The sequence below is a fragment of the Limulus polyphemus genome, unplaced genomic scaffold (assembly GCF_000517525.1).
Source record: "Limulus polyphemus unplaced genomic scaffold, Limulus_polyphemus-2.1.2 Scaffold2093, whole genome shotgun sequence".
Taxonomy (NCBI): domain Eukaryota; kingdom Metazoa; phylum Arthropoda; class Merostomata; order Xiphosura; family Limulidae; genus Limulus; species Limulus polyphemus.
The window spans coordinates 142,191-153,324 of record NW_013667703.1 but is presented as its reverse complement, the minus strand read 5'-3'; positions in this window follow the sequence as shown (position 1 = coordinate 153,324).

Below are 11,134 nucleotides of genomic sequence, written 5' to 3'. Positions count from 1 at the left end.
GTTCTCGACTTGATTTTTATTTTATTACCTCGTCTCCATTGTTACTATTTGCAAATAGTCAATAATATTGTAGGTCCATTTTATTGTTGTTTTTTCTACGCTCCGTTATAACACATTTTCATCTCATCATTTAATTCCTGTTGTGCAGATATTTTAAAGTGATTCATCAGGTAGAAAACGAAGTTTTATAATAATGGAATGTACAAAAAGTGACTCGAAAAATGGTGCTAACTCGGTAACCCGTGGCCCGATTTTAACGAAACTCCTTTTATTCTGTTTCTATTCTCAATTCATTACAAATATGGCTGTATTGTGCGCCGTTTTTGCTGTATTTAATTACAGACAAGCACACAAACAAACAAACAAACAATCTCAGAGTTTTAGTAGTATATAGATTATAACGTAAGAACAGGAAAAGAGTCGGCGAGTTTTTCGTCACTTTCATGTTATTTTCAAATTTTTATGGATTATAATTAATTTATAAGTTATTCAACATTTGTTTCTTTATTTGTCCTAAAATTATTAGGTGGTCTTTGGAGCAATCTCTACCAAACTTGATAGGATAATACATTGGACCAAGGAGCATGTCATAGGGCGGTTTTTACCTGGCCCCATACAGCCTGAGCCACACCCACCACAAAAAAATGTGTTTGTTCAGTTAATAACTCTGCAATCTTGGACCAATTTTTATTCCTAAAATATTTTATTTTGAGTTTTTATTTTAATTGTTGTTTTTTCATTAAAAATGTAAAATATTCATATTTTTGCCAGGAAAAATGGCAACTAAAGCACAAGGTCAGCCCCTTAAAGTGGGAGGGCTATATCTGAAAACCCCTTGCTTTTCTCATGGTCAATTCTATTCTTAAGAGTAGGATCAACAAGAAATCTCTTTATTTTGGCTCACGAAGAAGGGAGAACTTAAGTTTTAGTGTGATCTATTAAGAAGTACTCAAGAGTATCAACAAACACTTAAGCTGTAGAGAAGGATTAGCAAAAGTAAGAAAGTAAAGAAGAATAAAATTAAAGTACTTTTAAGTTTAACAGCATTTCTGTAATGTGGAATAAAGTAGGTGAGAAATAAAGTAGTTGTAAAGTAAATATGTGTGAAATATAATTATACATATAAATACAAATTCTTGATTTGTGAATAATGGCCTTATTTACAATCAATGAAAAATACAATACTTGCAAGTAAATAACATTAATTTTAGCCATTGGCATAAAGTACTTATTGTTATTACTTAGTGCCAACGCAATGTATTATACTTAAGCCTATAATTTTTAATTTTATAAAGTATTGAGTAAGATTAGGCACATGTGTTATTTTTAATTGAACCTTAAACTAACAGTTAGTGAAAATATATCCTGCTGGTCACTGTTATCATTCTATCCTATTATCAGATCTAAAGCTCACTTTTTTAATTAATACTATAAAGGTAAGAGATTTCAGAGTAATAGCACGTTCATTTGTATATTGGCTGTTTCCTTTGATAAGATACATGCTCTCATTAACTTATTCAGTTCCATTTTTCAGTTCATAATTAGTCTTCATTAGACCTTAAAATAGTATTAATGGACAACTACATCACACCTAACAATGATGTGCTTCAATATGCTTGATCTTTTCATTTTCAGTGTTAGATATACAAGGGCGATTTCTAAAGTGAAAGTATCACAACTTGTATTGTAATAACAGAGACAGAAAAGAAGAATTTGTCTTGTCAAAGGTATTTTAAAGTAACTGAACCCACCTGTGTGGACTTTGACGAAAAAGAGACAATTATTTAAAGCTCTGGATACAACTGTGATAACCAACAGTTATAGTGATGATTTTAAAGTGAGAATCACAGCCTTGTATTGAAATAAAGACAAAGAAATTGATAAAAAAAACACTTGATTTCTTTGGTGTTGACATTGTATTTTTATAAGAAACATTGTCAGTGGGAAAAAATGTCAAGTCCTGTAAAGTGGAAACATCAGACACACAAACCAAATTAAGATGAACAATTAAGGCAACCTTGTAATCTATTATTATATGTATTAATAGTAGTAGTTTTAATATTATTAGTATTGCTATTGTTATAAATGTGTTATGATGTTCAAATTACAAATTCTATTTTCATCTGTATGCATTTACACTCGTGAATTTTCATTTTTTTGATGAGGCTACTAAGAAAATATGTCCCAGAAGAGAGAAGGATGGGTGGTAATATATGAAGAGGTGGGTGTCTATCTGAAATACATTTTCTGGCAAGGAAAATATTAACTTTCAAAATGAATCCTCACCTTTGTACACAGTTTAGCTAGAATCCCATGTTGAGATGGTTTAGGGACAAGTGGAAAGATTACCTACACACCTGGTGGCAGGGGCTCCATAGGGAGCACACCCATGGGAGGATGATGGGGAAATCACATCTCATCTCATACAAGATATATTCTTCACCCATATAGGAAAGAAGAGACACAAATAAGCCAGATTTGTGTTGCTTGGACAGGTGGAATTGGTACATGGCTATCTGAGTACTTGCACACAGGATGTTGGACAGCTAATACATGTAGTGAGGTTGGGGATCATTTATTCAATACCTTGTGTGCTCACCTTCTCTACCATCAGTATTTATGGACCTCATGCCAGCCATGAGAGGAAGGCAATGTATGAATTTGTTTCAGCATGGACACATATATATACACACACCTCTATTTGACCATCAGTCTCTACAGGCCCTTGTCAGCTGCAGATGAGTGGTATGTTTGTGCTGTAGAAGGAACTGATAATAGTTTTCACCTCAACTTTACTGAACAGATACTAGCTACAGAAGGACTTGTGAGATATGGGTATTGAATGGATAAGTATAGTGAGTTGTATTGTTGGTCCATATGTACTTTGTGATGTATCCTAGATCTATATGTGGGGTGAACCACACAAAACTCTCAGTGACACCAGTCCCACTTCTCACTGTAATAGGATCCTTTGTTTTAGCCCCAGTTTTTAGGTTCCAATGAGTGAGGATTCTCCATGGTCCACCACTCCAGCAGCTAGGAACTGGTAAATTGCAAAGGTCTTCTGTACTCCACTCGACAAGGGGTAGAATTTGCATAAGGGAGACCTGGAGAATGTGTCCAGATCCCCATTAGTCCTTCAGTCTGGAAAGGTGTTTTGCTTAAGACAGTGCAATGGGTGACTGCAAACTATATCCTTAAAAATCAGCAAGCATGAGCCAGGGAAGTGGGAAGAAGGATTGCTCTGGTGCTGGATTTTTCCAGTTTTGGTAGTAATCTGCTATGCTGTTAAATGTCCTTCATCTTTCTGTCTGTTACTGGATTTCCTTCTCAGGTAGGTTCCTTCTTTTTTTCTCATGTTCTTTATTATTTTTCGTTTCTCACTTTATCACCCACAATTCTTGGGTTTATCTTTCTTCTTTTGCTTGTTATAAGGATTTATACTCTTTTCTTCCTGTCATAGCACCTTTCTCTTGCCCAAATGCTTCTCCCCCATGTTAATGACTATTTTTAGCCAGAATGGATTACTTCTTTCCTTCCTTTTCCCGATTCTCTGTCACTGGTAACTTTCTGACCAACTTGGAGATCAGGTCCCTTATCTTCTATTTCACTAAACGTTTCATATTTTTTCTCCTCATCTGTATTCCCTCTCCTACTTCTACCGTTTATCTGAGGCACTTCTTCATGCTGCTGTGGACGTTTGTTCTCTTCTCTGTTTGGCCTGTTGAAATTATTCTGCTTTATCCCTCTATACTTTGGGACTTGTTATGTCAGGCTGCATTCCTCTTTACTGTACCCTTCCCCCTCCTTGGGTATGCATTATTCATCTGGCTCCCTTTCATTGTCCAAATGTTTTCTTTGGGGTTCATTTCCCTTGGTGCCCTGATCTGATAATATATTATATCTGTTCTTATCCTATCCCAGGTTTTCCCTCTTTTTCGACCTTGCCATTTACTCGTTTCCCTTATCTAGATCAATCTCCTTCCCACTTTTTCATTCAGAATTCCAGGCTTACCTATATTTTTCTTGTATTTCATATACCAAAAGTCTCGTTCATCACTCTTCTTGCCAGTGACTATCACACACATACGTTTCTTTGGGCCTCTTTCTCTTCTCCTGCTGTTGGTCTCTATTTCTGCGAACAGTAGTTTTCCATTTTATGACATTAGTCTCTTTTCTCATTCCTCTTCTCTTTGCTTTTTTTCCCATTTTCTTTTTCCTCCTTCTGATCCCATCTATGGTCTTTTTCACCCACTTTGTGGTTGGTCATTATTGGATATACAAAAATGTTTAGTGTAAGTTTTATTATTGGTTATTATTTAGTTTATTTTGTTTATTTAATGATCGTTTAGTTTTCATGACAGGAGTGTTGAAGATTGATTATTTTAAAACTGTTAGTTGTGACAAATTTTTGTTACTAACTCTGTACGAGTCCTACTTTATGTTTGCAATTACATTTTTGTCTAGGCTTTACTAATATTGTTGACTCACGTTACTCGAATCTTCGGTATTTTTCTCGTTATCTTAACTGAGTATTGTTACATTATAGCGCCGCTCGCGTAATTTATAGAAAGTTTGAGGCGTCAGTGAACAAATATAAATACAGGCGACCAAGTGAGTGAAAATCAAGTGAAGTTCAGTCAAGAAAAAAGTTAGAAAATGTGAAGTTAGCTGTCGTGTGAGTGATTAAACTTAATGAGTGATATCCTAAGTGAGTTTCACAGTTTAACAGAGATAAGGAGATTAATTTATCTTATCAAAGGGTGTTCTAAAGTAATTGAACCCGTCTGTGGGGACTTTGACGAAAAGGAGACAATTATTTAAAGTTCAGGATACAACTGTGGTAACCCATGTGGTAACATGAGTAAATTTATCACTGATTTTATTGTGATAAAAGAGTAGAGAAGAAATAATTCGTCTTTTCAGTTGGGTTCTAAAGTAACTGAAACAGCCTGTGTAGACTTTTGACCTAAAAGAGAATTATTTAAAGCTCTGTATACAACTATGGTAACCCACGGGGTAATATAAGTGAACTTATAACTAATTATACTGTGATAACAGAAGAGAAAAGAGAATTATTTAGAGTTTTAGGTACAACTGTGATGTACTATAGTGTAAAGAATTTCTGTACACACTTTCGACTTGTTTTGAATTTGTTATTTTAATACAAGTGGATTGTGTGCTGTCCATTAATTTTTCGAATTTAATGCCAATAGGTCACAGACACATACTGTAGAAGAATCCCAGATCACTCCTTAAAACCCTGACAGCCATGGTCGATGTGTTGGACACCTTCCTGCATGACTCTTGGCCCATCCTCCCTTTGTTTTCTCTGTCTATCTTTTTTGCATCTTCCCATTCCTTGCTCTTCCTTTCGACTCTTGTATTCATTGGCATCATGGGAGTCTCATTTGCCATATTCATGAACTGGAGCTAATGCCATTTTCTATATCTTTATTTGTTAGCCCATTCTTGGATATTTCCTCTATTCCCATCTCTCTTCTTTTATAGTGGATACTCAGTTGGGGTAATTAATCTTGGGATCTACATCCTTTCTAACACTCACTCAGTGGTGGGCAGTTTTGGGAATTTTTTCTTCTCTCATCTCAACTGACTTCAGCCTATTTTCTTCACCAGCAAACTATAGCATATCTGGTCACCAGAGTTTACACTTCTCATTCTCTCCTTGCATGAGAGGTTATTTGGCTTTTGGAGACTCTTTCTTCCCTAGATTCCCTCATTCGTTTGTGGCATACCTTCATATATTTCCTACAATTGACCTTATGGACCCAAGGTTTTCTTTCTTGGGGTCCTTTGTCTCATTTTCTGAGCCTCTCCTCAAAGAATTGTTATAGTGACTGGACCCTTCCCATGCCATTTCCTGCATTCCCTTTCCACCATAGAGGTATATCATCCATCCACCCTCAAGAATGGAATTTGCCCAAGCTATTACCTATCAGACCAGACTTTCCACTAATGTGCCATTATTCTCGTCACACTTTTGTCTATCACCAGCTGTGGCAGGTTTTTAGACATTAGTCCTTCTGGCACTAATTCTGTTCACCGCCTTTTTTGCTTTTCTTACCTGACTGTTTGTCAATGGATTCCTGGTCTCATCCTTTCTTAGTTGTTGGGTGGCCCTGTACATGACATTTCTTTTTCCTGGTACGAAGAGGTGTTTCTTCCTCTGTTCTCTGTATTCTGTTGCATTCCTTCTTTTCTCCTCAGTACTCCTCACCCAACTTCCTTGTCTAATTCAGACAATAATGAGGTTTTGTATGATTTTATGCATGCCATATTTGAGTGGTCGACTTCCTGGCATTTAGTACTGTCTTTCTGTCCTAATTTGTTTTCTCCTATAATTACCATTGTTCCTTTAGATATTTCTTACAACCTCTTCCACAGCACTTATCTTTTTCATTTCCCAGACTGATCCTTTCTTCTTCAGACTTTGACTACTTGGGATTTACATCGTACTTTTTTCTGTCTTCTTTCCCCCTGTCTCTTGAGCCATTCACGTCCAGCTCGACTCCTGTGTCCTGTTGGGCTGTTCAGTGAGCCATATCACAGCCTTATTCCTTTAAATGTTCCCACCTTTGCCTGTCCTTCTCCTGTGGCCCGTCTTTTCCAAGGACCTCTTCCTTTTTCCCTTATGTAATGGGTTCATTGACTCCTCCATTGACATCTTTGTCTCAGGATGTGGATGGTTACAGACTATTTCACTTTGCTTCACATGTGGTTCATCACCTGTTTCATTCTCTTACATCTCTTCTTTAATGCCCCTTGGATGAACTGCTCTAGATGGGCATGAAGACCCTTTCCACACATTCATCTTCTTCTCTACACCTTGTGGCTGTTTTATCTCCTGATGGATTATAGCTACCACAGATCATCATTCTTCAGTCACCCTACCATCTTTGAAAAAAATATGTACTCTTTCTCTTCCAGAGTCTGTCTTTTCTTACATAGGATCTCACTAGGTGACTATTGTTACCTCCCATGGTATATTTACCCAAAACTTACATCAAGCCAGGATAACAGAAAATGCTCATACCATTTAACCTGGATCTATGTGTGCCCACTATGAGACGGGGTATTCGGCAAGACCACTTGAGGTATTTTCATTGTGTATATATTCAATTTATTGTTCAATTTAGACCGTACCTATTCCATGAACTATCATGGTAAAAGCCAGAACCTGAGCAGTGCTTCTGCCCACTTCTCTGGCTCACGCTTGTTTGCACTGTCTCGACAAAAAAAAGACCTTTCCAGACTGAAGGACCAATGGGGGTGCAGGCATCTTTTCCAGGTCTCCCAAACACAAATTCTATCTCTTCCTTGAGTGGAGTACAGGAGACCTTTTCCATTTACCAATTCCTAGCTGCTGGGGTGGTGTAACGTGGAAAATTTTCATCTATTAGGATCTAACCACTGGGGCTAGAACAAGGTGTATCAATATAGTTAGAGGTGTGTCAGTGTAGTTAGATACATCATTCATGTCACACATGTCCTCCAGCAACGTGAGCCTGTTCTGTAGAGTTGAAATGTGCATACAATAAATGACTGTGACCTCCTCCTTCAGCCAGAGCTTGTTCAGTAAAACTGAGGTGTGCACACACACACTACACATGGACTAATGCTGCATAATGCACTGCCTTTCTCCTGCAGATAGTCTATCCCATAAAATCTGTTCAGTTGAGTAGAGTTAAGCACTCACCATACAAAATCAATAAATATTCATATCAAATTGTCAGGGTTTTAAGTATATGGGCTTGGATTCTTTACAGTAGGTGTCTGTGACTTGTTGGTGATAACTTCAAATATACAGCACAATTCAGTTGTTTTAAAATAATGTATTTAAAACAAGTCAAACATATGTACAAAAATTCTTTACACTATGGATACTACTATTGTATCTCAAACACTAAATAATTCTCTTTTCTTTTCAAATGTCTACACAGGTTGATTCAATTACTTTATAATCCAATTGACAAGACGAATTATTTTTCTCTACTCTGTTTCTTACTATACAAACTGCGATAAATTCACTTACATTATCCCATGGGTTACCACAGTTGTATTCAGAACTTTAAATAATTTTCTCCTTTTCGTCAAAGTCCACACAGGCGGGTTCAGTTCATTTAGAACATCCTTTGACAAGACAAATTATTCTCCTTACCTCTGTTAAACCGTGAAACTCACTTTATAATATCGCCTGTTATGGCTAAACTAACAATCATGCAGTCTAACTTCACTTTCACTAACTTAACTTTTTCTGTTGGTTACCACAGTTGTATCCAGGGCTTTAAATAATTGTATCTTTTTTCCGTCAAAAGTCCATACATTCCATACACAGCTGTGATGTATCACACACAACCTTCTCCCACAGCTAGTGTTTGGCCCATAGAAATTGACAGTTGAGGTAAGGTATAACAGTATCTATACTATATACAATAAAGCGCCCTCTTTCCACAGCTGGAGTCCTGTAGAGTCTGATGGTAGAGTTAAGGCAAGCATGGATACTTATCATAAATGCCTTCCTCCCACAGTTGGTTTTGACCTTCAAGTCTGATTGTAGAGTTAAGGCAAGCATGGATACTTATCATAAATGCCTTCCTCCCATTGTTGGTTTTGACCTTCAAGTCTGATGGTAGAGTTGAGGTGAGCAAACAAGGTATAATTTAAACCAGACCTAAACACACTACAGGTATTGGTTGTCGATGACTTGTGTGCAAGTATTCAGATAGACATGTACAAATTCTGCCCATCCCTGCAACACAAATTTGGCTTCTGTGCCTCTTCCCTTTTCCCATGTAAGTGAATAGTATACCCTGGACGAGAAGAGATGCAGTCTCTCAAGGGTGTTTCCCTATGGAGCCCATCAGGTGTCACACCCCATTGGCATAATTCAGATGCTTTCTGAAGGGTGCTCATATAGGTAAATTTTGCATTGGTCCTTTCATCATATCGACATAAGATTCTAGCTAATCTGTATAAGGAAGTGAGTTATGGTTTCGGTAGTTAACATTTTTCTTACCTGAAAATGTATTTCTGATATACACAGACCTCTGAACACATTCCCACCCATCCTTCCCACTTTCAATGCACATTTTCTTTCTTGCCTCTTTAAAGAATGAAGTTTCACAAGTGCAAATGCACAAGGGAAGATAATGTGCAAAGAGGTTTGTTACCTTCTTATTGTTACATGATGATGTCATCATGCAGTGGCACAATTCACATAAAATCGTATAAACCACTTTATCTAAATAACTTTTTTCTTCGACTTTTCTTTTTCTGCTATGTTTGACTACAGATCACCCTAACTATTATTCAAGTAGTCATTTTGGTGAGTACTTCATTGATATGACCTAAATCATTAACATTGCTGTTAGAAAAGTTAAAACTTTATAAAATCACATTTGAGGGACATTTCATTAAACACCCATCTTCCTATATTCAGCCCTGACTCCCCAAGTACTCATCAAGCCCTCTATTGAACATTCTCAATCCTATTGTTTCTACCAGTTTGAAGGCGATCTATTCCAAAAGCTGGCCATCCTGTTCAAAAAATACAATGTTACAACAGCGGAAGTCACGTGACGCTGGTGGCATGCGTGATGAGTTTCTCCAATGATGGGGAAGTCCGAATGTGTTAGAGATACCCTCTTTGTTAGTATATAACCTTGGCAGAGAAAGCCAGCGTGGAGATGAATGAAGAGAGAGCAGTAGTTAATTTGAGTTTCGTGTAATTTATGATTCTGTTATTTTCGACCTAGTGAGCCGTTAAGTGTGTGATTTGCACTCGTCGAGAGCGAATTTATCGAGATTGTTAATCACTGTGATTTATAGCGTGTATTATAAAAGTTGTTAAGTTTAAAGTGACGAGAAACGTACTGATTGTGGAACTTCTGTGTACTAAAAGTTTGTATCGAGGAAGAATAAACTGGTTTAATCACGAAAGGACTTGTATCGCTGAAGATCCTCAGAAAGAATTTCTACCGGAAACAAACAAACAAGCAGATACATAACAAATTGGTGTCAGAGAGTTGGACAGAAAACCAAAAAAAAAAGGAAAAAAGATGGAAACCAGAAGTGGCAAATCAAACTACAACTTAGCAGATTTGATGGCAGTAATACAAAAACAGCAAAATAAACAAGAAGAACGATAAAATAAACAAGAAGACAGACTACAGCAGTGGTTGGAGAAGAAAGAAAAGAAACAAGAAGAACGAGAAAAAACAAAAAGAGAGATTACAGCAGTTGTTGGAGGAAAAAGAAAATAAATAAGAAGAGAGACTGCAGCAGTGGTTGGAGGAGAAAGAAAATAAACAAGAACGAGAAAATAAACAACATCAGCATGAAGTACAAATGGAAAAGATTAGTAAATTTAAAAGTGAATCAAATACATTAAAGGACGTTTTACTGTCTTTTACACAGGGAGGATATATTAGCCATGAACCTAATTAGTCCCAGACAACAGGAAGCCCCTTCCAGACCTTGCAGCTAACCCTAATGCACACATCATCAGTCCTGCCTGAAGTCACCAATAGGGGTGATCTAGTGCAAAGGAAGTCACGGGCATTCGATGGGAAGGCACCATGGGAAGCAAATAGATCACAATTTGAGCTCTTGGCAGAAATGAATGGATGGATGGAGGAGCAGAAAGCAGTGTACCTGGCAACAAGCCTGAAGCTGTTGCTGAGGGATCAGTTTGTAGACACATTGGACAGTACACAACTGAAGATACAAGTAAAGCAAGCACACCCCTCTACTATGCAAGATGCAATGGCCAGAGCTCTTGAATTCGAATCCTACTTTAAGTCCAGCACAAAGGTACCAAGGTTGGTACAGTCAGATACAAGGACAGATACAAAGTATACTTGGCTGACATTGAAGACCCATGCATATTAGGGTTGTACTACTTACTACCAAGGAAGTGTGTAGTTAACTTTGATAAAATGACAGTTGGGAATAACAAAGGCCAAATTCCGGTAAGTGTTGCTGCATCTGTTGATTTGCATGTCACAACCCTTAAATCAACTATACTACCCCCTATGTCAGAGAAGATAATTTGGGGTAGAATAAAAGAACATCCCCAACGAGCTCTGATGCTTATGGAAGCAGTGGAAGACCC